We start from the raw sequence: 24,319 nt of genomic DNA on the forward strand, positions 1-24,319 counted from the left end.
GCATCCTGCCTTAATCGTGCAATAAAGCCAAAAGAGTCGCCATTTAGCCCCTACTTTTTGAGCGTAAGAAATGCTTACATCTGCGTAAGCTTTAAAGATAAAGACACCAAAATTGGCACAGTAATAGATATTAGGGAGAGCTTTAAGCATGCCAAATTTGAATTGAATTGGGTCATCCGTTGGTTTTTTATGATTTTTTACATTTCCCCCCTTAAACTCACTTCCTGGTATGCAAAGGATCGCTGTCGCCCTGTAGCAAAAAACAAAACAAAACAAAAAAAACCCAAAAAAAACAATAAACAATAAACAAACAAACAAACAAAAAAAACCAATGGCGAAAGTTTAGCGCTACGGGGATAATCCGAGGGAAGCAGGTACGCGGGATGAAGACAGATTTGCCCTCTTGATGGCATTGGATAGGTTCCATACATACTACGGGAAGGGGAAGCAGGATGGCTAAGGAGAGAATGGCTGGCAGTTTATAAGAGAGAGCGATGTTAACGATATGAAGCAGGCAGAAAAGGGAACTTTTGCAGGGAGAAAAGATCAACGGGGTGCAAAACAGAAGCAAGTCGAGAAAAAACGTGAGAAAGAGGGCGGGGGGACCGAATTTAGGGGAAGGAAGGAAAAGTTGCGTCACTTTTGCATTTTGGGGGAATGTATTTCATTACTTAATGCTTACGTGAAATTAGCAAGCAATTGGCCCAACTGTAACCTCAGGTTTGCCATCGTGCACATCTGGCTGTAAGCCAGGGCCCACTTCGTTTTCACTCTCTGGTGGTTCTGGCTGTTTGACACACAAGTCAGGAAACACAAGTTCCTGTACTTTATATGTTTAGGTGGATATGTAACACGCTTAGGGGGATGCCTTAAAATAAACCTCCGCATCTTGAAACTACGGTGTCTGCATCTGATGGGCGCTCTTAGATCATCCCACCCCACCCCCCAGTATCTTTGGATGACTGTGATCCTAATCTGTGGGTTAGGCTGAGAACCCTGGCAGGCACTGGGGACTCTTAATTTAGGGGTAGGTAGGGCAGTACACAGAGTCTTAAAAACTTAACAAATAAATAAATAAAAAGCCGTCCCTCAATGGAAAGTAAGGCTAATCTCAGGATTGAGCTCGGAGCTTGGCTTGTTAAATGAGGGATTAATTTGCCTTGTTAAGAAGAGACATCAAATTGGGGTCACAGAAGGACTAATAAATCTTCCGGCTTAGCGCCCAAGTAAAATAATACTAAATAACACACCCTGACAAACCGAGATCTTTTATCACGCCCAATCAATGCTTCCGAATTTGAGGGCGTGGCGGAGAGAAGAGAGGGCCCGAAATCGTTGCGTGTATCCGTCTAGAGAAATATTTTCGTGGGGTCATTTATTTATTTATTTTAAAGTGGGAGAGACAAGTCCAGAAGGATAATGCTTATAAGGAAAACCAACCGGACTTTAGGTCTGAACGTTCAGCAAAAAATCAATAAAAAGAAATAAGAAAAAGAAAAAGAAAGTACGTGTGTGTGTGTGTGTGTTTCTAGGAAGGTACACTTGGAAAGTGAAACTGCAAAACTGGGAGGAAAACACATGCGACATCAATATGCACCCCATGCTTTAAATAAGCATTATGGGCGTGGTTGTCTGATTGAAACATCTGATGTTCATCCCCATTCCTCACAGCAGCAACATGCGTTGATCTGCCCTCAAACGTCCAATCCTCGTCATATTTCCTTCTTCTCCAGAATGCTCGGCCTCCCTCACACTTCCGTAGTCTTTTAGGTCTCAACTTGTTGGCTTGCTTTGGGTTTTCTGTGCCACAACCGGGTGAACTCCAGATGTGTTAGTCTACAACTCCCATCATCTACAGGCAGCATGGCCCTTCCCCATCACTGTTTCGGGCAGCTTTATTCCTAAAACACAGCACATTGTTGTCTAGGGAAAGCCCATGCCCCAATGAACTGGTAACTTTTAAACCAGTTACTTTTAAGTAACGAGTAATAAACTAGGTACTTTTAAAACAGTTACTTTTAAACTAGTTTACAAGTGATTAGCTTTATTTTAAAACCAAATTAGTTCTGAATCAGAACTCATCACAGAATCCTAACTTGATAAAACTCATAATGTATTTCCAGAATGGCTTTCCCTGGATGTGTTTGTGGGCCTCTGCAGAAAAGTGAGGCTACTGGAACTTCTTTGCATTCCCCTTGGAACTCAAGGGCCGCTCACCATCTGCTCCCGAATGGTGATGACTTACAGAAGGATGCATTAGATCCCTCCCCCTCCCCGAATCCCCCCTCCCCTTGTGCCTAAAAATCATGTGTCTCCAGAACCATGGGGTAGGTGCGTGCGTGCGCATATGTAGGAGTGAAGGAGCGAGATCTAGTTTCTGCTCCGGGAAGATTATAAAGCAAGGAAGTGGTTCTTCTCCAAGGGCATAGATGTTGTGGGTCAGAGTGAAATTAACAGGCATCCACAGCTATCAAGAATATTTCAGAAACGAAAGTGAGCACAATTAAACAGAAGAAAGGGCCATAATTTTATGAAACTCCATTGAAATTCAATTTGGAGAGGGGGGCAAAAAGTTTCCCCACATTTTCAAATCTCACTTTGAGAGACATTTAAAACTAAATTAAAAGTGGCATTAAAATAATTTTAAGGCCATAATGTTAAATATCAATGTGCCATTTTGTTACCCCTGCCTTCAAACATCAATAAAATAATGGCATCCAGAACTGGGAAGGGTGAAAAATCACGTTAAGGCTCCCAGTTAAGGCTGGGAGGTTAATTGCACAATCCTATTATACATTTACTTCAAAGTAAGTTCCATTCAGTTCAATAGGATTGCATCTTTAATGTTAAAACTACATGAAGTTAGCAAAAATATGCTGATTTGTAGGAGCAGGTCATGAAATAACCTGTTTGGGAAGATTGTTCATTTTTTTTTAGTTGGCTTTTTGCCATCACACATCTGTAGTCACATCTTTATGGATTATATTATCCTTCCCCAAACTGGAGGTCTAAAGATGTTTTGGGCTACAATGGCCACCATCCCTGATCATTGGCCATGCTGGCTTGGGCTGATGGGAGTTTTAGTCCAAAACATTTGGACAGCCTGAGGTTGGAGAAGGCTGGGCTATACACTCCTGGCTACTTGCAAGGGGCAACCCTTATCCAAACCTTAAAAGCAAGTAAAGATTGCAGTAACTGGGTATGTTTAGCCTTGAGAAGAGAGGACTGAGGGGGGTAACATGATAGCATTTTTCAAGTGCCTAAAGGGTGGTCACACAGAGGAGGGCAGGAACACACACACACACACACACACACACACACACACACACACACACACACACACACACACACCCCTCATCCTATATCACTGCAATCTCAAAGGCTTTGACAAAGAGCCATGTTTTAACTTGGCACTGAAATGAAGCCAGCATTGGTGCCAGTTGGGCCTCCAAGGGGAGGATATTCCACAACTGGGGTGCCACAACATGTTATCCAAAACTACAGGAGATGTGAAATAATGGTCTTCTTAAGTTACAATAAGGCAGCATTTAGTTGGACATCAGCAAAAGCTTCCTAATAGTCAGAGCAGTGAGACAATGGAACCAACTTCCTAGGGGTGGGGGTGGGATCTCCATCACTGGAGTTATTCAAGCAGAGACTGGTCAACCATCTGTAGAGATGCTTTAAAACAGATTCCTGCACTGAGCAGGGGGTTGGACTGGATGGCCTAAATGGCCCCTTCCAACTCTATAACCTTCATCCCACGTACCTAGTGCTAAGCTTTCATGGTTGTTGTTGTTTTTGCTACGGGGCAACAGCGATCCTTTGCATACTAGGAAGTGAGTTTAAGGGGGGAAATGTAAAAAATCATTAAAAAATCAATGGATGATCCAATTCAATTCAAATTTGGTATGCTTAAAGCTCTCCCTAATATCTATTACTGTGCCAATTTTGGTGTCTTTATCTTTAAAGCTTACGCAGGTGTAAGCATTTCTTTAAAATCCTGCTCCTGCACCCCAGCGGCGGCTGGGAAGATATGTAGGAGCTAAATACGGCAAATCTTTTGGCTTTATTGCACAATTAAGGCAGAATGAATGGCAGTACTTCACAATCAAAGCAGATTATAAGGTAGAAAACTTCTGAGTCCTTTGCATGCAATTCACAGTGATTGCACAGTATAACGCTGGTGTGATAAAGCTCTTTGATTCTATGATTCCATTGGGGTAGGCTGGGTTACCTTGGAAGGTGTAACCTTTCCCAACTCTTAAATGAGAGGGCAGTGGGGGGGGGGGTACTCAGACTTTCTAAAATAAGGTGTATTGGTGGAGCTCAACGTACATGAAAGGCACACACTGGGTTGAATCCAGAATTTGCCTTTCATGATAGGAAAGGCTCTACATGTGGAAGGTCCTTCAGCCCAATTTTTGGGGATCTCCCTCCCCCCCCCCCACTACAGCTCACCCCCTTCAGCAAGGCATCTTGATACTCCATGTAGCACTTTCAGGGGTCTAGAGGGGCTGCTGTGGGGAACAGGGGTCGGGGAAATCCACTTCCACCAGCGCAGTTAATCTAGCATAAATCTGTATCCAACCCCCTCTGTGTGATGAAGTAATTTCTTGCCTATGAAAGCTCATGCCATGACTGATTTGTTAGTCTTTAAAGCGTTTGCAGGATTCTGTGGCTTTGCCTGGTGCTTTTTTTCTTTTTAATCTTGCAAGTTTGCATTCCAGATGGTTATGGGCAGCAGACTGTAATTCCATAGTGGTGACAGAAAGCATTCTGCATGTTTTTGGAAGCACTTATTGCTTTCAGTGTGGCCTTAGCTCAGTGTCAGAGCCCAGGCATTGCCTTCAGAAGGTCCCAGATTCAAACCCCAGCTTTTCTAGGTAGGGCTGGGAAGACACCCAGTATGGAAAAGGCCCAGCAAGCTGTTGCCAGTCAGTACTGAGTGAGATGGACCCATGGCCAGATTTGATATAAGGCAGCTTTTGATGTGCCTAAATGCTTCCCTGGTATGAATCCTGGCATTCCAGGTGTGTTCTAGAGTTGAGGCTGCCTCTGACTTAGAGCTTGTGCTTTTGTCTACAACTGTATCTATTGGCCCTGTTCAGACAAAACAGTAAGCCATGGTTAGGCTGCTAAGCCTTTTGCAGCAAATGGTTAGTGAACGTGTTTAAACTGTAGCCACTATGGTTAGGAATGATTCACATGGCACACTAAGGCCATAGCTAGACCTAAGGTTTATCCCTGGATCGTCCAGGGGTCAAGCCTGTTCATCTAGGTGACACACAGGGGATCCAGTGCTCAGGCAGGGGCGAACCCTGGATGATCCCAGGATAAACCTTAGGTCTAGCTGTGGCCTAAGTCAGGGTTCACACCACACACTAAGCATAATGTTTAGCTCAAAATGCTTAACCACTGTGGCTTAGTGTGTAATCTGAACAGGGTCACTGACAGTTTGGAGGTAACTGGAGATCAACTGCCTCCTGAGGATGACAGAGACCATTTTGTGACATTTTATCCACTGGATAAGCTGCTTTTCCCACTGGATTCACAGTAAGAACATCCATCTGAAATGGTAACTGAAACAGCTCATTCCAGACCGTTGGAAATTCTCACAACTGGACTCACTTCCTTATAGGGCAACTGACCACTTACTCCATACATCTTGTCCTTAGTTCCCCAGCAGGCTCTATAACCCTGCAGACAACTCAAGTGAGTGAATTCTTTCTCTGAAGTGACAGGTCATGAGTGGGGAACCTCAGTCTTAGGGGCCAAATCCAGTTCTGCTGGGGTCCCAATCTGGCCCTCTGGGGGTCCTCAGTTGGCCCCACCCTTCCACTAGTTCCACCTCCTCCCCCGCCCCCAAAGTCAGTCCTTTGGTGGTTCCCAGCTTTTGTGTAGTCCCCCCCCCCATTTGAAAAGGTTGGAATGCTTCTCCTAAGGCTTAATTAGTGGCAGTAAAGGCATTAAACCATAATATGCTAGGGGTTGTTGTTGTTGTTGTTGTTGTTGTTGTTGTTGTTGTTGTATTTTTGTCCCTAGTCCTTTTACTCTGGGCCCTACCCACAAATAGAATGTGGCCCCAGGAATTTCTCCGGAATTGAACTTGGCCCTTAAGATGAAAGAGGTTCTCTATGCCTTTGCAAGGTAGATAGCAGGGCTACCATCTTTGATTATTTTATACTATCTTTTATATAGGGTGACCACATGGAAAGGAGGGCAGGGCTCCTGTGTCTTTCACAGACGTATAGAAAAGGGAATTTCAGCAGTTATCATTTGTATACATGCAACACTTGGTGAAATTCCCTCTTCATCACAACAGTTAAAGCTGCAGGAGCCCCTGCCCTTATTTGTATCCAATCAAGAGGGCAGGGCTCCTGCAGCTTTAACTGTTGTGATGAAGAGGGGATTTTCCCAGGTGCTGCATGCATACAAATGATACCTGCTGAAATTCCCTCTTCTATACAACTGTTAAAGATGCAGGAGCCCTGTCCTCCTTTCCATATGGTCACTGAACTTTTATACCTTCTTTGGTTATTGGTTAATCAACTTGAGTTAATTATTGTGGGGCCCTATTTCAATCAGGAAGAGCAAATTGTAACTGTTTGGTATGAGAGTTAAAGGCACTTTTTTCTTTTAGGCTCTCAGTTGTTTGTCTAATTGTAATGGGGAATGAAAAAGAAAATACTGAAGGATATTGAGTATCCTGCTAACAAGGTATTATAACTTTTGTTTACTAAATTGCCAAGTATCTTACATTTTCTTTAAGCTGCAATGGTATTCACACTTACTTGGGAATAAGCTCCACTGAATGTAGTGGGAATTACTTCTGAATAAACATGCACAGGTTTGCACTATTTATTTGTTTAAAAAGGCATACATATTGTGTTTTGAATAATATGCAAATATATTTAAATTTAATTGATTAATAAATCCATCAGCTTAAGGCTAGATGATTAATCAACTAAAATTGTTTAATAGATGGATGACTCTAAAGGCTATAAAATGTGCCCATATTCAGAGCATCTGTAGAACAGCAGTTCCTAATGCCATAAAACCTCAGGGAATAGCAATTCTATCTCCTGTGATCCACCCCAGGCAAACCTCTCCGATCAAATGAAGACCTGCAACTCAGGTATCACGGCAATTCATTAATAACAATATTTGCCTGCCTTGTTGTGTCCTGGATTTCAAGTTGCATTTTCCTACTTCAGCTTTTCTATCTCTTGTGTCTATGTCATAAATAGGAAACCACCAAACAATTGATGGTTGGGAGGAAATGGGTGGGGCCAGGGGGAATGAGGTATGGCCAGATTGGAACATCAGGAGGGCTGGATTTGGCCCTTGGGCCTAAGGTTCCTCACCCCTTTCTATGAGTTACGGGTGGGATAACAGTGAATTATAGAATGATCATTCCTAGCTTATGTTATCACCACTATTATTTGGATTATTGTTATTAGCAAGTGTTCATTAATATCCTGGGTTGCATTGAAAATCTGGGTTATACCATGGAAGTCAGAGGCCATGGCTAGACCAGGCCTATATCCTGGGATGGTCCCGGGATCATCCCTGTGCATCCAAATGACACACAGGAGATCCCAGGAGCAGGCAGGGATGACCCCTCCATTTGCCTGGGATAATCCTTAGGTCTAGCTAAGGCCAGAGACCCTCATGCAGTTCTGGCAAGGGTGGCTGCAGTGTCACTGTTGATAGGAAGGCTGAAGCCACAGATGTAATGGCCTCTTCTTCCTCCAGGGTCCTTGCCAGCAGGAACAACACTGCTTCAACTGTGACAGGTCAAGCAAGGGCAGAACAGCATCCTTTCACCCATTTGCTCTCTCTCTGTCTGCCTCAAAGCCTGGAATAGGGGGAAGCAATGCGTCCCTATGGAACACATAGAGCCACATTGCCTCCACTATTCATTGGTCATTCCTGACTCTTCCAATGTAGGCTCTGCAACGGCCACACAGCCAAGGGGCAGAGTTAGAAACTGGGTTTTATTTTATGTTTTGTATATACCGTATTATTTTCATGTCCCCTTTTTGCACCTACCAGGCATCCCCAGAGCACCACCATGCGTTTCAATATAGCTCTTTAGCAGGAAGGCACAGGGTAGCTGCGACACAGTTGGTGTCTCCCTCGTTTTATAATTCCTTCAGTCTTTCAAATTAGCAATTTTCTTTTTGGCTAGTGTACACAGGAAAATCTTGAAGGTTCCAAACAACAGCATAATAATGGGATCCCATCAGGGCACTGCAATTAAAAGAGATGGTGTATTCCATCAAGTATCAGGGGTTATGTTTTTTCGTGCTTCCTAAAAATATTTAATTAGACATTAGCCTTTAATTATATTTACTGCTTCATTTTCACTTCTGTGTTTAGAGAGGCGAGAGTGTCACTAATTATTCTTATCCCCTAAAGCACAACCGATAAAAGCCTCTCTCTTAATACTCACTTTGACTTGATGAGGCTTCCTCCCCCTTCCCCCTCCCCAATTTTGTTGTGAAGAAAAGCAATCAGAGGGACTTCTTTATTATTAGTGGTGTAAAAGTCTGGAACAGTCTCTCTGGAAAAGCTGGGGGAGCAAAGAATCTCTCTGGGTTCAAGACATAAAAGAAGAACATCTTGTAATGGTTCTTGTTAGTGCCTTAGGCCCTTTCTACACCTAAGGATTATCCCAGGAAAATGGAGGGATTATCCCTGCCTGCTCCTGGGATTCCTTGTGTGTCATTTGCATGCACAGGGATGATCCCTGGAAAAAAGGCAGGTGTAGAAACGGCCTTAGTTGTGTTCCACTGGAATTTTCTCACATATAATCTTGGGTTGCTCCTCCTCCTTACGTCCCTCTGCTGAGACCACCATTAGTAAGAGGTGTGTGGCATGAACCCAATAAGCCTTTGACTCTGGACACAGACTGTCTCACAGGAACTGGGAACTAGTAACCAGCCTGTGTGCCTAGCTCAAGGATGGTATACTGGCAGCTTTGGGTCAGCATACCCTCACCCTGCCAGGATCTACCTATGGTTTCAGGCTCTTCTCTATTTTAGCTGCTTGATCATTGTAAAAGGACCTCCTTCATTGCAGGGGCAAGAAACCTCTTTCAGCCCAAGAACCAAATTTCAGAGAAGCTCTGGGGGGGGGGGCATTCCAGTGATGGGCAGGTTCGAAGGCAAAAGGGGCATTGCCAGAAATACCAGCCTATTGTAGCTTAAAGAACTTACCACCACTAACTAAGGGCTCATCTACACTGAGCAGGATATTCCACTATGAAAGCAGTATGAAAGCTGTACATAAAAGGCAGGAGCCACACGACTGCTTTATAGCAGTACTGAAGTGCACTGAAAACTGTTGGGGCCTATGGCACATACCATATACCACTTTCATATACCATCCTGCTTGGTATAGATGTGTCACGGGCCCCAACAGTTGTCAGTGCCCTTCGGTACCACTATAAAGCAGCATTGTGGCTCCTGCCTTTTACATACCACTTTCATAGTGGAATATCCTGCTTGGTGTAGATGAGCCCAATGCCTTAGGAGAGGGGTTTCAACCTTTTAGAATAGGCGAAAAGTTGCAAAAAAGCCAGAAAACTATCAAACGGTTGGTGGCTGAGTAAAAGGGGGTGGGGCCAAGGAAGGGGGCTTGGCCCTCTGGAGAACCCTGGAAGGCTGTATTGGAACCCCAGATGGACCAAATTTGGCCCATGGGCCTGAGGTCCCCCACTCCTGGTTTATTGGGAATGTTATATCCTTCTGCTGCTGCAATAAGCTTGTGATGACTGAGCCTGGGTAGCAATCTTCCCTGCCCATGTCTTAGTCTCTTAAAGCGAATTGATCACAACACCATACTTTGCAGTTTGAATGAATGGATTGGCCTTTGAGCAGTTGTTAAAACATAAGGCTTATGAACCTGGCCATCTCTGGCATAACTGATTGCAATAGTCAGCCTCTGGAAGAAAAAAAATTCCCATGCCAAAATTGGCTATGGCAGCAGTTCCTCTTCATGCCTTTCCTTTGTCCCAGCCCTGCTTGGCTCTGTATTAGTTCACATGTTCTAGAATCTCATCCTGCACCTCTAATGTATGCGTGTGTCACCTATTCCCTGGCTGCACTGTTGACTGCATTCTTTTGAAGGTTTTCTTTTTCTGACGATTCACCAGTGGTGAGTCATTGTAATGCCACAGAGTATGATAGTGGCGGAGACATGGAAGAAAAATGAAATAAATATAGCTTCTCCTCAAAGATACAAAAAACAAATATCATCACACCAAGAGCTCCTTTGGTTTATCTTTGTATGATGGATAAAGGAATCCTGAGAAGATAATGGAGTGAGGTTCAAATCTGTTGACATTCACATGAATAAGAATGTAATAAGAGCCCTGCTTAGATTAGAGCAGAGGCCCATCAAGTCCAGCATTCTGTTTCCCCCACTGGCCAATGAGATGCCTCTGAGAAGACCACAAGCAGGACTCAAGGTTAATAGTGCACTTACATTGTTGCTTCCCAGCAATTGGTATTCAATATTCTGCCTGTAATCCTGAGGCAGCATTTAACTATCAGGACCGGTAACCATTGATAACCTTATCTATGAATTTGTAATACCCCCTTTCAGAGCTTTTCAAGATGATGGCCATCACCATATCTTAAGAAAGAAAATTTCATAGTCTAACTATGCACTGTGTGAGACCATGCACTTCTTTCTGCCTCTTCCTTCTCACTCTAAGGCCTCATCTACACCATGCAGGATATTGCACTATGGGAGTGGTATATAAAAGGCAAGCGCCACACTACTGCTTTATAGCGGTATTGGAGTGAACTGACAACTGTTGGGGCCCACTGGCACATAACATACACCTTTTTCATACTGCTATATCCTGCTTGGTGTGGCTCCTGCCTTTTATATACCACTTTCATAGTGTAATGTCCTGTTTAGTGTGGATTAAGCCTAACTCTCATTCTGGTTAAATACAGGTGACCATTTACCAAGTGGTAATTCACCACAGTGGACACATAGCCATTTGGTAAGGTGGTAATAATATTTGGTATCATCCTGCTTAGTAGTGAGGAGATTTTTTTACCACATGTCTGCATCTAAGTGGAAATCTGGGGAAGCAGATGAGTGGAAGAATTCTACTCATCATTGGGCAAAATTATAGGGATGAATGAAATTCAAGTGGTTTCTAGCACACTAAGGTATGTTATCAATAATGAGAGGGGTTAAGGTGGGAAAACAGCAGCAGCAACTTTAAGATTACTCAATTGATTAGTCAGTTGAATATTACCGGAGTCAAGCCCTAATTTATACCTTCCTAGGATTCCTGTCCAGAAGTAGGATAACTCTGGTATATTCTCCTATGAGTTCATTAACAATAAAATCACGAGGGTTGCTCAAAATCAGTGGTTTTCACTGGAGAAAATTATTGTGGTTCTTGAAGGGGACATTGCCCCACTGCCCTAGTTATGGACAGGGATGGCCCAAGACATTTTGCTGCCTGAGGCAAATAACAACAACAACAACAAATAATATATTTATTTGTTACCTGCCTCTCCCTCTGGATTGAGGCAGGGTACAACACAAATAAAAACACCATAAAATACATACAACTAATTCAAACGTTTAAAACCAATGCATCATTAAAAGCAGCACACCATTAAAAATGAAGATGGTACCAAAGAAGATGGTACCCCTCCTGCCATTTCCAAAGAGAGAAGCTAATTGAATTTTACTTCAACTTTGGTAACAGGAAAGCATCTTCCATTGCTTGTGAAAACAGTGGCCCATATGATACACACATCCATCTTCTAGTACCTTGCTGCCTCTCCCTGCCTCTTAACATCTGCTGCCTGAAGCAACTGCCTCACTATGCCTAATGCATGGGCTGGCCCTGGTTATAGAGATATTTGGTATGGAGTAGATCAAAGTTTATTTGGAAGTGCGGGAGCATATAAACTCTAATGCCTTTTGGAGCTCCATTTTGAACTTTTGTGTGACTAAAGGAGTGGAGCTCAAGGGTGCTATTGCACTGATGTCCTATTTGTAAGTTTCTCACAGAGAGCTGGTTGGCCACTGTGTGAAGAGAATGCTGGACTAGATGGACATTCTGTCTGATCCAGCTTGGCTCTTCTAATGTTCTTAGCATTGTATAGGCAAGTCAATGAAAGGATTCAAGCATCCCACTAAGAAAGTTGGCAGAAGATCAGCTATGAGCCTCTTCCAAGATGTGTTAGGACTTTATAAAATTATGAACCACATAGAAAGAGGGAAATTAATTCCAGCAGATTTAATCATACTTAGAGCAGACTCATTGAACTCAAAAGGGAATAACTTAAGTCCCATTGATTTCAATGAGCCTACTCTAAGTATGACTAAATTTTGATTCAATCCATTATGAATCAACCAGAGAGCAGAATAGAAATATAATGAATGAATGAATGAATGATCTGCCTCCCCTCAACCCTGAAACCTCACTATTTATTCTCAGACCTAGGCATCTCTGCTCCTGTGACCCTGCTTCTTTCTTGTCCATCTGATAAATACTTTGAGTTCTCCAGGCAGGTGTCATTTCTATGTACAGACCCTCGTACTCCCTATTGAATACTAGTAATTTTGGAAGTGGTAATACCATTTGGTATATACCCTGCATTTTTAATGCTTCACATGCAATAGTGTGACAACAGCTTTGTATGACAGAACTAGTGTAGCATAGCAGCTAAGCTGGGAACCAGGAAGTTGTCTGTTCAAATCTAATTTCTGCCATGAGTTCAATAGGTGGTCTTAGGCAACCAATTCTCTCTCAGCCTCAAACAACCGATCTGCAGTATAAGGATGATGATGATGAATGATAATGACAACCACCACCACCACAGCAGCCGCAACAGCCTATCATATAGGTGTGTTACAAGAGTTCCTGGGACAATGCCTTATATTCAACGTTACACTAATTGGACAATGGCAAGGGTTGACATTGTTCTGTTAGCACAACCATGAGCAGAACAAGCACAAATACTGCAAGCAACACCTAGCCCAGCCTTCCCTGACCTGGTTCCCTCTAGATGTTTGGACTATAGCTCCCAGCATTCTTGACCTTTGGCTATTCTGGTTGGGGTTGATGGGAGCTGAAGTCCAACATATCTGGAGGGCACCAAGTTGGGGAAGGCTGACCTGGCCGATTTAAGTCATAATGAGTTATGCAATGTATAATTGCTAAGTATTATTATTCGCATGTTACGGATGGGGTAGGCGTGAGACTCGGAGATAATAGCTTGCCTAAGTTACGAGCTAATATTTGAAACAGGAATCTTTTATTCTATGGCTCATGGGCCATATTCTATTCCAACTCTCTGCAAAAAGGTAAGAGAGCACCCATCTATTGACCTCACCTAAATCAACTACACCACCATTTGAAACAAGCAGGAAGCAGGTACACTTCGGGGGGGGGGGGAGAAAGGCCACATAATACTCATTTCCAGGGAGTTTAAGGGTCAGAAGAACTTTACCTGGGTCAGGCTGGTGTTAGAGAAATAGGAGTAGGATGGGGGGTGGGGGTAGGGGTGGTGAGGAATGGTGATAATAATAGTACCAAGAGGCAGAGCCTGATCTCCATGTATAGATTTTAGTACCCTCATTTTGAGCTGATCCCTTCCCCGCTCCATTTCGGATGAGAGACGCAACTTTTCCCATGAGACTCTAATTGTAAATACAATATAGTTTGGTCATTGAACTTTGGCCAATATATACCCATTCTTGATATCGGCAAGGTAAATATTGCTTTGGTGTCATAGCGCATTAGCTTGACTTGTTTGCATATTTTCCACTTAATAATCTCTAGTCTCTTGCAAGAGGCAACTCTCAGATGCTTAATGTATGCCCTCCAGTTGCTGAGAACATCAGGGCCATGGCTTTGGAAAATATACGTGTTTCCTCTGGTGCTTGACATTCTGAAGGAGGTAAAAAATGGGCTGAACAAATGGGTGAAATCTTTCAGTCATTCAATAATTTAGATTTTATTGAATATGTTCCCTTCTTTCCTCTGACACTTTGGTCTTGCTAATTAGGACAAATAAGAAAGGTTTGCTGTGAGCAAGGATAATAACTGGCAAAGCCCCCCATTTATTAAGTCACTTTCTGTGGGTGGAGAATTGATTGGTGGCTGTGAGTGGCAGGCTGCCTAGACCTGCAGCGACTTGGAGGAGTCATTATGATCCGCAGAAGGGCCCTAGCTAGAGATTTGTATTGATAAGGTGTCACTTGTTTTGCATTGGCCTTCTTGCTGAATTAACCCCTCTTGCTTGCTTTCTCTCCCTAGTGCTGGGCTATCACCACTTCCCTGATGTGTCCCAAATCCAGGTGTAAATCAACACTTGGGGATCCACACACTCCCAAACAAAGGTTTGCAGTCCCAGTGCAGTCTGATTGGCATTGTCAGGATCAAACTGAACCATTTTCAGTGGTCTAACCAATGCCAAGCATAGAAGGCTTTCATTACATAGATATGAGGATAAAACATTTTTATTTTTTAAATTTATTATTACACTTACATTCCCCCCCCCTTTCCCCCTCTTGCAGGGAACTCAAGGTAGCTTACAAGGTAGCTTCTCCTCTCCATTGTGTGGAGAGGTTAGGCAGGTTAGGCTGAGTCAGTGACTGGTCCAAAGTCACCCAGTGAGCTTCATGACTGAGTGGAGACTAGAACCCAGATCTTTTGAGTCCAAGTCTAACTCTCTAGGCACTGAACCGCAATGACCCTGCTATTGCAATGGTGGCTGTCAATTCAGCATCAGAAACTGTGTGTTTAGTCAGAATCATCAGACGAGCGTTTTATAGCACACTCATTATTGGGCACTCACAGATTTTTATGGGTCCTTTTCACTATACCGTCCACCTTCTGCACACCTCCCACTCCTTCTGGTTGTTTTCCCATTAAAAAAAAGTCCCTGGAAAATCTGATTATTTTTTCTGCTATAGAGAAATGTGCTGCCATTTCCTGCTGTGAGCAGGGAAAGCAGTGCGATAAAAATGCCCACTGAATGGGCCGTGTGGTCTTTGTTTACTTCCTCTTTCTTCAGTGTGTGAAGGAAGAGGAAGCTCCTCATTCCTATTGTAGGACAATAGCTGAGGCAAAGCAACAGGAGGGAAATATGATTCCCCCCATCATCTGAGGAAGCTCATAAACTCTAGTCTAGTTTCAGTCCTAGCTCTGTCTATCCACAGAACCATGATGGAGCTTCAAAGAATGGTTCCATTTCTTATCAGGTGACCTGCAGAAAAAGGAAACTAATGTGCCCCCTATCAGACAATGGAACTTCCTATTATAGGCAGAGCAAAAGTTGGGATAGAGGGGAGTGAGATGAGCAAGGGGGTGTGGTGATTGGATGTAGTCAGCTAGACACTGACCACATTGCGGCTCATTTAGCAATAACTTGGGGAGGAAGGGGGAATTCTACAAAGCCATGGTTACAATGTCTGATGGCAGAGCAAATTCTAATTCAGGGGTGGGCATCTTTGGTGGGCTTGGAGGGCATTGGTCCCTGTGGGACCCACAACTAGCTGCACCCCTCTCCCCTCTCATGGAAATGGTTGTGGCCAAATTCCTAGCAATTCTACTGGGAAGCAAGAGTCTGTGGGCACCTTGCCTCCCGGGAGAATTACTCTTTCCAGGCTGCCATACAGCTGTTTGGAGGAAGTGTGATTCTGCTGGGAAACAAAATGTGTGCCTTCTTTCCCAGCAGAATCACCGGGAATCTGGTAGTGTGATGGCTGCCTCAGTGGATGGGGCCCAGCAGAGGCTGCAAAAGACTCCAAGGTGTGTGTGGTGGCATGTGTGCCGTGAGTTGCCCACCCCTGTTCTAATTGTTAAAATGCCCCATCTCTCTCTTTCCTAGGGTGACCATATGAAAAGGACAGGGCTCCTGTATCTTTAACAGTTGCATAGAAAAGGAATTTCAGCAGGTATCATTTGTATATATGGAGAACCTGGTGAAGTTCCCTCTTCATCACAACAGTTAAAGCTGCAGGTGCCCTGCCCTCTTTTAAATCTGGTCACAGCTCCTGCAGCTTTAACTGTTGTGAAACTAGAAATTCTCTCTGTGTGCACACATGAGTGTGTGTGTGTGTGTGTGTGTGTGTGTGTGTATTACTATGTCCCCTCAACATTGGCATGTGGTATGAATGTGTGTATATGAAATGGGATGGATATTATTGGGGTCTAGAGTATGGAGAAGCAGCAGTATGAACCTGTATAAAATGGAAGCTCTGGATCTTGTGGCTCTGGATCCTATGAAGAATTTCAAATGCATCTTTTTGGTCTATTAAGCTGCACTGCTTTTATCATGTTATGGGGGTGGGTGGGGAGGAAGAACCATCCCGTTCTGAGCTAAAGAGAAATGTTGATTGCTAGGAGCCTTGGATCACTAGATGTTCTCACAGAATTCTATAACACCATTGCATAACATCAATATGGCTTTCACCATAATCAGGTTGATATTTATTCAGTTCAGATTTACCAGGGCTGATTTCCAGAACTCTCATTATTGGATAAAAGCAATGATGTCCTGCATATGTGGGATTGGAAGTACAGGTCCCAGTTCATGGTACCCAGGGGTGAGCTGCGCCCTGTTTCTCTTTCAAGTAGGGTGACCATATGAAAAGGAGGACAGGGCTCCTGTATCTTTAACAGTTGCATAGAAAAGGGAATTTCAGCAGGTGTCATTTGTATATATGGAGAACCTGGGGAAATTCCCTCTTCATCACACCAGTTAAAGCTGCAGGAGCTATACTAGAGTGACCATTTTAAAAGAGGGCAGGGCACCTGCAGCTTTAACTGTGGTGATGAAGAGGAAATTTCACTAGGTTCTCCATATATACAAACGACCCCTGCTGAAATTCCCTTTTCTTTGCAAGTGTTAAAGATACAGGAGCCCTGTCCTCCTTTTTATATGGTCACCCTATTTCAAGAAACAACCACTGACTCTACTCTAGAGCTTAGGTAAACTACATACAAATATCTGTAATGAGCCCTTGTTGTTTTTTTTTAAATGAAAAGCAGCTTTGGGATGCTGTGACTGTAATCAGAAGAGTGGTTTGGGGAGAGAGTGCTTAATCCTTTCCCTGTTGGCCATTTTCCCACTCCAAATCATCCCCTGCAGCTGTCTTCTGCCCTCATGGGGGTAACAGATGGGTGTTTACACTTGCATCTTAACAATGTTACTTAGCTTAACGATGAATCTGGCATGGACCTAACAGAAATGCTCTTCCTTGGCACCCTGCCTACATTTTTTTGTTTGTTTGTTTTGCATTTCTTTCAGTGCAATAAATGTATTTCTCTTTTGAGCACCACTCATCTCTTCCCAGGAAATTCCCTCCTGGGGTCAGCCATGTCCAAAGTACCAAGGAAAGCTATTCATTATCCACATTTTTATTTAATATCATTGGCTTCTGGAATATGCTCAAGTATGGCATGAGAAATGCCAGATGCTGTCCAGAAAGGAGCCATTTATTCCTGTGTGTCTGTGGCCTCGCACAGGGAAATTAGGAAAAGAGAGGTCTACATACATATTCCAGCTCTTGGTTCTCCATCTGCAGAACTCTGGCATTTGTAGCCTGCTGAACATTATCCCAAATATGCTGTCAGAAATTCATCTGTGCCTGCCGGAGTGAAGAATATTCTGGCTTTAGTGAAGAACAGAACCTTAATGAACCAAACCTTGAACAAAGATTGTGGGTTCAAGAGCATCAATATCCAAAAATGGAGCTGCTGACCAAGGCCTTAGCTAGACCTAAGGATTATCTCAGGCAAATGGAGGGATCGTCCCTGCCTGCTCCTGGGATCCCCTTTGTGTCATTTGGATGCACAGGGATGATTCCGGGACAATTTCAGGATATAGGCCCGGCTAGCCATGGCCCAAGGCTGCTGGGAAGTCAAGTGCATCTGGTCTGGATATCTTTTCTCTTAATTCCCCATGTATGCATGCCAGCTGGAAATGCATGTTGGCAAAGACACTCTTCCCATGTTCAAAGGGCTTATACCCTGAAAGGGTGCATCAAGATTCAGGCCCCACCTGAAGCATGAGGGGAGAGCTAAGGCTTACAGCCGAACTAACATTTGATCTGCTGGTATATACTACAATACTACAAACTACAAATTAGAAGGATCTTGGAATTGTTGTAGATCACAAGCTGTAGATCACAAGCTGAATATGAACCAACAGTGCGATATGGCTGCAAGAAAGGCCAATGCTATTTTGGGCTGCATTAATAGAAGTATAGCTTCCAAATCACGTGAGGTACTGGTTCCTCTCTATTCGGCCCTGGTTAGGCCTCATCTAGAGTATTGCGTCCAGTTCTGGGCTCCACAATTCAAGAAGGACGCAGACAAGCTGGAGCGTGTTCAGAGGAGGGCAACCAAGATGATCAGGGGTCTGGAAACAAAGCCCTATGAAGAGAGACTGAAAGAACTGGGCATGTTTAGCCTGGAGAAGAGAAGATTGAGGGGAGACATGATAGCACTCTTCAAATACTTAAAAGGTTGTCACACAGAGGAGGGCCTGGATCTCTTCTCGATCCTCCCAGAATGCAGGACACGGAATAACGGGCTCAAGTTAAAGGAAGCCACATTCCAGCTGGACATCAGGAAAAACTTCCTGACTGTTAGAGCAGTACGACAATGGAATCAGTTACCTAGGGAGGTTGTGGGCTCTCCCACACTAGAGGCATTCAAGAGGCAGCTGGACAACCATCTGTCAGGGATGCTTTAGGGTGGATTCCTGCATTGAGCAGGGGGTTGGACTCGATGGCCTTGTAGGCCCCTTCCAACTCTGCTATTCTATGATTCTATGATTCTAAATTTACTTGTTTTACTTCCCTTTTCTGGGTTGTCAGGGACTCCATGATCAGAGACAACTTGTTAGGTAGTGGCCTTGTAGCTCGATGCAATTTCCAGTGGATGGATCTTGCTATATGCTCAGGGTCTAACAGTCTTAAGCGATCATCATATTTAGGACCAAGAAAAATCAAACCTGTTGCCTTCCTCACTGTAATTGGATTTGGGGTGGCTTGTTGACTCTAAATTTCTGCTGGGGACACAGGATAGTCTGTAGTGTGTGTGTGTGTGTGTGGCAGACAGAAGGACAGGAGGGCTGCTAGTTCTAGGCAAAGGAATATAGGAAGCTCCCTTTAAGCAGGCCAGACTTTCTGAGCCTCTTGCCCGGTGTTGCCCACTCTGACAGGCAGAGAATCTTTCCCATCAACTCTACTGCCAGGCATTTAATGGTATATGATGAGGCATCTATGCTGTTTTGGAACAGGTCTATTAGGGGGGGAAACATAGAATCATAGAATTGTGGAGTTGGAAGGGACCACAAGGATCATGTAGTCAAACCCTGTGCTACATATGGGAAAACTGTTTAAATCTTCCATGGGAAGTGGATGTCCAGTGTCTTCTTAAAAACCTCCAGAGATGGAGACCCCAAAACCTCCATAGGTGGACTGTTCTTAATAATAATAATAATAATAATAATAATAATAATAATAATAATAATGTGGTACCAGTTCTTTTAAAATGAAGATTCTGGGGATTGAACCTGGGACCTCGGCCTTCCTCCCAGCTAAGTGGAACTAAATCAATCAAATCAACTAGGTGCCTGCATGTGAATCAACCCTCCCCAACCTGGAGCCCTTCAGATGTGTTGGCCTACACTTCTGCTATCCCCAACAGCTGTAGTCCAATACAACTGGAGGTCAGCAGGTTGGGGAAGATTATTGAGTCTTGGTGAAGTGAGCCATTGAAACTCCCAACCTCACTTGCAACTTTTCTGTGAATTCAGGACATGGAAAGAGGGTGGCATCTGGATCAGAGAGGGGCAGGGAAGTCTCCAAAGAGAATTCACCATGAACTCTAATTAGGGTTAGCAGTTGTCTTGTTGTCTGTTGTTGTACCTTTAAAAACAGCTTCATGGGCAGAAATCAGTGCATGACATTTTTTACAATATAGAGATTATAAACTGCCTATGTTGACAGCTGACATTGCTGTTAGTGGCATAGCTACAGTCGCCAGTTGAAAAGTTGAGAACCCTATCTCCAAATGAACATTTTTGGTTGCATCAATGATAGATAGATTTCTAAAATGAGTGGTGCTGGGGCTTGGAAGCCACACCCTCTGACCTGGATGCCTCTGTGTGTGTGTGTGTGTGTGCGTGTGTGTGTGTGTGTGTGTGTGTGTGAGAGAGAGAGAGAGAGAGAGAGAGTAAAACCATCCTGCCTGGATACAGATACAACTGAGGCCTTAGCTAGACCTAAGGTTTATCCCGGGATCATCCCGGGGTCATCCCTGTTCATGTAAATGACACACAGGATATCTCGGGAGAAGTCAGGGACGACCCCGGGATAAACCTTAGGTCTAGCTAAGGCCTGAGTGTCCCCCTCTAGCTATCAACTGCCATTGCTGAGACCATCTCAGGGAGAAGAAGTGCAACCTTCCATTGTTCTTAAAATTAGCTGCATTATCTGCAGAATTTATTACTTGTGGAACATTTTTACTAAGAATCTTGTGCCTTAGTTTGCTCCCCTCCCTCCCTTCCAGTGCCTTTTCCTTTTGTATCATGACTTATAGCTTGTAGGCCTGTTGCAAAGATTGTCATTACTGATCATTGCAAGGTGCTCTGGAAACCATTTTTTCCAGCTGAAAATCAGTGTTAAAATTCTTTAAACAGATAATACGTAGGTTATTATGATTATGTGTACTGTTCAAGCCATTTTGGTGTTTACGGGGGGAGGGGGCAAATCCAAATGGTGCATACAGCCCCCCCTCCCTGAATTTAACCTGGTCAAAATCTGCCAGGTAATTCTCATGTCAAGTTTCATTGACATGAACAACCGTGATGTTACATGGCCTCTCATTCATTTCAATAAGGTTTTCACAGGACCACTTCCAGGCAGGTAGTTCCATGTCCATTTGGTCTCTCTGTCCCCCACTCTGTCACTCTTAATGTCACTTTCCTTTCTCCAAATTGCACCAAAATTACTCCCCAGGTTTCCTCCCATGGAGGGATTCTCTGGAGTGCTTTAACGGGAGACATAGTTTGGAACTGAGCGAAAGAGGCAGTAGTGCCACTTATGCTTGGAAGCTCCTCTTTGAACATTGTACATGGTGCCACTGCTACTTCTCTCTCCCCCTCTCTCCCTTTAGATTCCCACTCAGAGCCTCCCTTTTCCATGAGTCCCTTTGCTTAATCTCTTCCTCTTCATCTCCAGCTGTAACCAACGTAATAGCCATGCTGGATCAGTCCAAAGGATTATCTTGTCAGTTCCCACAGTGGCCAACCAGATAACTATAGGAAGTCCACAAGCAGGACATGAGGGCAATTGCTTGTGGGCCTCCCACACATGTTACCTAGCAACTAGCATACAGGAGCATCCTGCCTCTAATCCTGAAGGTAATATATAGCCATCATGACTCGTGGCCTTATCCTTCACTTCACTGATAGCCTTATCCTTCATGAATTTGTCTAATCTCCCTTTAAAGCCATCCAAATTGGAGGCCATCACTACATCCTGCGGTAGCAATTCCACAGTGTGACTATGGACAGTGTGAAGAAGTACTTCCTTGTATCAGTCTTTGCTCTCCCACCACCACTCAGCTGGGTTCTAGCATCATGAGAAATGGAGAAAGAAAAATATCGCAACCCACTTTCTCCACACCAGGCATAATGCAAACTTAAGGGCATGTAACTGCATTTGCTGTCTCTTGCTGCTGTTTTCTCCCCCACTTCCCTTTTTAAGTTGAATGAACTTAGGAGCACACAGCTGTTGTTTTGTTTATGAAACGCTTTAAATCCTTATATACATTATTGGTGCTGTATATATCTATGTATAAATAAGTAAACTGAAATGTCTTCTGCACATGTTCAGAGGCATATGTTTCCTTAGGATTATCTTGAAAGTTCTGGGGCTGAACCTTCACACTGAAAGCAGGTCATGAGGCTCCGTCTCATACTAATGCCTTGATGTAGTTATCTTCTTAATTGCTACAGACTGGTATAGACAAATAAGAGTCATTAATGATTAGTCGTCTATATGGTCAGGGATCAGTTTGAGCCAAGCTGACCAGAATGTAGCCCCAGAAACTGATTTCAGTGCCAGGGCTCAGTCCTGCCTTAGCAGCTGGTCAGTGGGGGCTGGGGGATCCGATGTCAGTGGAGCAGTAAATCCACTTCAGATTTTAGTCAGAACCTGTCAGAACTCTAAAGGAGCTATCCAAGGTGTCCTGAATACCTCCTTTAGAGTTCTGACTTAAATCCAGAGTGGATTCACTATTCTACTGACATCGGAGCCACCAGCCTCCACTGCAGCTGGTACTGGTGACCCAAATAAACTTAGAGCAATTTGCACATTGACTCAGAAGTAAGACCAGCTGAAGCAAATGGGCCATACTCCTAAGTATTTTCTTCTATATACTGCCCTGGGAAGTTTCTTGAAGGGTAGTATGAAAGACGACTGATGTGTGCATAGGCTTGAAGACTGACTCAGGAATAAGTCCTATTGAGCTCTGGCTTCAGCTGTTGGGCAGTATCGAAATGTAATACATAAATAAATAAATAAATAAATAAATAAATAAATAAAAACTCAGTGGGCCCATTCAGAAGACACCTTAAACCATGGCTTTAACCACAGTGGTTAAGCCAAAAAGCCAGGCTGTGTTCAGAAGACACCACGGTTTTAACCATGTTGAATAAGGCTTTTTGCTTTATTCACCATGGTTAAAGTCGTGGTTTAAGGTGTCTTCTGAACATAGCCTGGCTTTCTGGCTTAACCACCATGGTTAAAGCCATGGTTTAAGGTGTCTTCTGAATGGGGCCATTGAAACTTTTACTTGTAGAGCCATAAGGTATTAAAGGGACAGGTTTGTCTGTAAAAACATGGAGAAATGTGGTGGCCATGTATGGCAAGCTGCCATTGAATGTGGTTCTTTAGTGCATAGCCAAGGCCTGTTTGCAGACCAGCATCTGTCATTCAAATAGTATGGTTTACCATGAGTATGTTGCAACAGATGCTTGGAAAAGCTACACCTCTGCAGAGTATCAGGTGAACTAGCTATGGATCCCCCTCCCCATATTCCTGCACCCAATATTGCACTCTTTCAATTGAAAAAAAAACTCACAGCAGGAGCAGCATCAACATTAGGTAGTCTAAGGCCTAATTTACATCAAGCAGGATATTGCACTATGAAAGTGGCATGAAAGCAGTATATAAAAGGTAGGAGCCACACTACTGCTTTATAATGGTGCTATGAGCATTATAAAAGGTTATGGCAAGTTATGGCAGCAGTCCTAAGAAACTGACTGCTCTAGGACTTCCATGAAGAAGCCACTTTATGGTAACATCTTCAGCCTGCATTGCACATTCTAAAAGGAATGCTTAATTACACTTTGGCGCTATTAGGCATTAGGCACTAAGACACAGGGAATGTTCTGCGTGTGGCCCTGAGTAGAGGTGAAGGTGTAGCAAGAAATGAAATTAGCATTATAAGTTGGTTGGGCTACCTATACATTGTCAATTTCTGAAGTCACTCTCCACCTGCTGTTGTTGTGCATTAATATCTCCATCCCTGCCAAGAAGTCAGTGGGCCTTTGGTTAGACACGACTATGTAAAATCTCATTGATTTCAATGGGACTACTCTGAGTAAATTTGGATCTGGCCCATTTACTTTAAATATCTACACAGCTATAATACTTCTTACCCAGCCTTTACCTACTCTTTATATCTCTTGCTTAACCTACCTCACAGGATTGTTGTGACGATAAAATGGAGAAACCAATGTCCGTTGCCATGTACTTTCTGGAGTTGGGATCTCCAACATAGTAACCATTGGCACCAGTGTGCTCACAGACACCTTTCTTGGTGCTTGTTAGGCTCCCTGCAACTTCTGATGTTATTTTATTTCTTAAGATAATTAAAATGTGTGTGTGTGTGTGTGTGTGTGTGTGAGAGAGAGAGAGAGAGAGAGAGAGAGAGAGAGAGAGAGAGAGAGAGAGAGAGAGAGAGAGAGAGAGAAAGAAAGAAAGAACCAGGGATACTGACTAGAGTTCCTTGAAAGAAAGATGGGATATAAATGCCCCAGTGGAGGCTGGTGGCTCTGATTTCAGTGGAACTGTGAATCCATTCTGGGTTTCAGTCAGAGCCAGCCAGAACTCTAAAGGAACTGTCCAAGGTGCTGCCCTCACACCCAAAATGCTTCAGCACCTTGGATAGGTCCTTTAGGGTTCTGACTGAAACCCAAAAATACATTCACAGATCCACCAAAATTGGATCCACAAGCCTCTA

The sequence above is a fragment of the Elgaria multicarinata genome, chromosome 11 (genome assembly GCF_023053635.1).
Source record: "Elgaria multicarinata webbii isolate HBS135686 ecotype San Diego chromosome 11, rElgMul1.1.pri, whole genome shotgun sequence".
Classification (NCBI taxonomy): domain Eukaryota; kingdom Metazoa; phylum Chordata; class Lepidosauria; order Squamata; family Anguidae; genus Elgaria; species Elgaria multicarinata.